This window comes from Alosa alosa, chromosome 24, assembly GCF_017589495.1.
Source record: "Alosa alosa isolate M-15738 ecotype Scorff River chromosome 24, AALO_Geno_1.1, whole genome shotgun sequence".
NCBI classification, from domain to species: Eukaryota; Metazoa; Chordata; class Actinopteri; order Clupeiformes; family Clupeidae; genus Alosa; species Alosa alosa.
Genome location: NC_063212.1, coordinates 9,460,651 through 9,465,030, shown reverse-complemented (window position 1 = coordinate 9,465,030; position 4,380 = coordinate 9,460,651).

Below are 4,380 nucleotides of genomic sequence, written 5' to 3'. Positions count from 1 at the left end.
TGTGTGTGTGTGTGGGGGGGTTCTAATTCTTGCAGCTGCTGCACCTACAGTACACTAGACTCTTAAAAGCCTCTTTTATTCCGTTGTTTAGGCTGGCTGAGACCCATCAATCTTCAAAAGAAAGGACGAAAAGAAAAAAAAAAAGTGTGAGGTCTTTTTAAAAACATTCTGTTTTTGAAAACAGAAATCCTCAGAGAGGATGCTTGTTTTAAATTCCTTTTATTTATATATTTATATATTTAAACAAATAAAGATATGGTCTTGTTTGTTTGTTTAGTTAGTTGGTTGGGTTTTTTTTTTTTTTTTTTTTTTAAACCTTCCAACCTTTCTGCAGCTTTCTTCAGTCAGCAACTGAACCTTTTCAAGCACATGCGCAGCCGTTTTTAAAAAGGGTCAGTGGCACATTTGTCCCACAACTTCACAAGCCTGTAAAGCAGTTTCCAGTCTTCACTGGACCTCAGCGCACACCATAGCTTTCTCTCTACTCATACTGAGTCTTTTTCAAATGTGAAAAATAGTGAAAAAAAAAAAGATTACAAATGCAGCCCTTGCGACCTTTGAAGGTTTGACAAGAAGGTGTTGACCTTTTTGTGACTTGTGTCTGTTTATTTATTTATTTGTCTCTATTTATTTCTTTGTTTATTTAATATTTTTTACCACTTAAGCTAGCTGGAATCTTGCAGGGTTCAATTCCATGTCTGAAAGTAAGGTATGATGTCTAGATGAACAATGGCTGAGAACATGTTTTGTAGGTTGTTTATGTTTTTGTTCTACCTTTGTGAACTTAAAAGGAGTTGTCTGTGAATATTTGTGTGTGTGTCTGTGTGTGTGTGTGTGTACGTCTACTGAGGGGGTAGAAATTGGGCAAAGCTTGAATTTTTTTCTTATTGGATATTTTATTCTTATTCATCTTTGGTCTTTTTACATCTTGGCTTATCCAGCTTATGTGTTGTGGTCAATGTAACCAGTTTTATTAAGGAATCACTCACCATCCGGTCTTACCTTAGAGCGAGAATGGCCACATGGACAGCAACGTTACAGCACACAGCTGCACTCACTGTGTGGAGTCACTGAAGTTAGTATTGCATCATCCTCGGATCCCAGCCAAAGTAGTAAAGTGGAGAAGGGAGTACAGGCAACAGTTTCAGCACTTACATTTTTAAATAGGTTATACTACACATACGCTGGTAACAAAGTCTTATTTTCTCTGCCATACAATTTCAAATAAAAAACACACAAAAAATCCTTTAAAAGGAGAGGTTTTTGACCATTAACTTATGCCTGTTATTTCCTCTTCGGTAGGTAAAGGTTTAAGGATGAAGCTTTGTTTTTTTCTTTTCCTCCAAAAGTTGTTTTTGTTTGTTTGTTTGTTCTGTAAACAAAATGACAGAATATGCAACTCTAGAGTGGGGGATTTCATAGTCTTCTCTATGTATGAGGGATGTATGTGTATATACCTGTTGGGGAAACTGTAGCCTTTCAGAGGGGAGAAAGGTCTGTTATTCTTTTGCACTAATTTCATTGTTTTATTTCTTGTTTAGTACCCAGCCTCCTCCTCTCTTGGTGATTTTAAAAATGATCTCGTGTCCATTCCCATTCCCTGATCTGCCCTTGTGGCTCTGGTCTAAGGTGCAGGTGAGCGTGTGTATATGTGTAGTGTATGTGTATGTGAAAAGGGCAACAGTGGGTGTCGAGTAAACCTATTGATTTTAAACAGGTGAAGCAAACACTATTGGCCTTAAGAATTAATTACTATTATTTTTGGACAAATGGAAAAAAAAAAAAAAATGTATGATTGAGTAAATATGCAACACTGCAATAACATGTCAGTGAATGGACTTTTTTCCTACTCCAAATAAACCATTGAAAATGGATCTCCCATGCTTCTCATTCATGCCTTTGACTCTGTAGGATAGAATGGTGATAGAGGTACAATACAGCTGAGGGACGGCCGGCCACACGCCACGCACGCACCACGCACGCACGATGTGAATGACCTTGATATGACCTTTCTTTTAGAATGCTCAATATCATAGCTGAGCATAGGAAGTAATCGTCTTAACCACATAAAGAGTATTTCTACAGTTGTAATGCTGCCCGTTAGCTATCACAAACGATTTATGTGCATCACATAATAAAAAATACAATGAGAGGTGGCTAGAGATATTTTACTTGCCTGCACGTGTAGATATATGGAATGTTATTATACAGAGATTCAATGACCCTGTGTGGCTAAAAACAGAAGATGTAATGTCGAGGCATTTCATATAATGTGCATACAGTCTCTTTATTTTAACTTTTTTTGTGTTTTGATTTTTTTTAAACAAAATCAGGAAGATATGATTTGTGGTGCGTAACAGCCTGTACTGTACAACGAAAAAGAAACAAACAAAAAAAACAAAATATTTTATATTATAAACATGGACAAAGAATACAAATTAATTACTGAAAAAAGCAGCAACTGGGTAAACAAACCCTATGTTTTTCACATTATGATTTACATTGCAAGCAGAAGTCTGTCCTCACCATTGCAATAAGTTAAAATGACGTGCCCTCATAAGTTAGCCAATGAAAACTCATTAAGATGAAAATGGAGGAAATGCACTGGTAAAATATAGTCGGTCACTGATCAAATTGGCAACGTAAACAAAAATATCTCTTCTAGATATGCTGTGAAGCTTTTACAGTAATGGGGGGAGGAACAGAATTTTGTCACAATGTCTTGTCATACAATCAAATGATCTTTTTTTTTTTTTTAAAGAACAACGGGTTACACCCGTATATTTGTCATCAATTACATATAAAAATGTATATTGGCTTTTTCAATGCAAAAGGTGAAGTAAATAAGTTATCCAGAATAATAATTAAAAAAATCTGAAGCTCACATTCACATATGAGGGGCAGATCCTTCAGAAGAAGGACTACATTTCCCATGAACCTTTGCACAAAACCATAGAGGCACACTGATGGCACTGTCTGCCGTGACCTTCATCCTTCTCAAACAGTGCTTGACATCCATGGGTCTTGGAGGAAGACTTTACACAGCAATAATGAAGTAAACAATGTCTGGGACAAGAATACAGTCAAGCTAAGAGAGTTTAGAGAAAAAAAGTATTGCTAAACAGCAACACCGTATAGTGTTTTTTTTTTTAAATCTAATCAGCAATAAGCAATTTCTGTACTCTCTGGGGGCACAGAACATTATAACAGTCTAAATACCACATTGATAACCTTCTATTGGTTATTTATTGTGCTCTTCCTCGAGATAGGAAGTGCTCTGTGCTAAAAATCTGTTCTAACGGCCAAATTGAGGCCTAATTAAATTAAATTATGGAATATGAATTTAGTTCGTAAGGAACAGCGAATGGCTCTCTCGAAAACTTGACTGTCAAAGAAGGGAAAAAAGGTACCAGACAACTGGCAAGACAGCAGGGGCTAATGAAATGTGTGGGGAATACGGTCTTGGCTGATTCAAAATGGCTGAGAAGGACTGAGAAGACGCAAGCTTGCACGTGGATGGCACTGAAACAATGACAACAACAACCAAGTGCAAAAACAAACAAACAAACAAAAGAAAACAAACAACAGGACTGTGGTGAGACGGTATGAGAAGGAGTAGAACGAACAGGGATGAGCAAGTGTGGTCAGAAGCTCAATGTCTGCTGCTGAGAGTGTCTTTAACACCTGTAAACATGATTTTTTTCTTTTTCTACCCTTTCATACTCTCCTTCTCTTAAACAGGCTGTTGACGTTTTTTCCTCCTGATCTCAATTTAATTTCAAGTCTTTTTTTTTTTTCTTTTCAGTTTTTTTCTTCTTTCTTTTGTGAGTGTGTGTGTCATTTGTAGGCTAATTGTTACTTGGTTGGCTGTTGAAACGGGTCTAGTTATTTTTCAAGTCGACTTATCCTCCCAATAAAGAGTTTTTGCCTTTAAAAAAAAAAAAAAAAAAAAAAAAAAAAAAAAAAAAAAAAAAAAAAAATGTCCAGGACTATCCTGAGCCTGTGGGGCTGAGTAGACACAGTAGGAGTCCAGGCCAAAATCCAACATGGAGGGAGGGGGGGGGCATCCTTCGCTCTCTTTCTCAATTAGAATGGAGATGGTCCTTCCAGCTTGCATCCAAGCAGGGTCAAGAGTACAAGATTTTGAGGAAAAAGAGAAGGATATCCCACCATGACAACTGTGAAGGAGAATACATTAAAACCTGCACTGTGCAGAATGAAGGGTCTCCGATGTTCCAGATGTCTCTCTTTGTTGTTTGAGCTTGTTTTGTGTTCTGAAGTCTCCCTCCACAGTCTTCAACATAAAGTGCAGGCAGCATGTCTAAAACTGCTCCCCTCACGCGAGAGAAGGACTAGAGTCTGGCCCCCGACTCAGGGGTG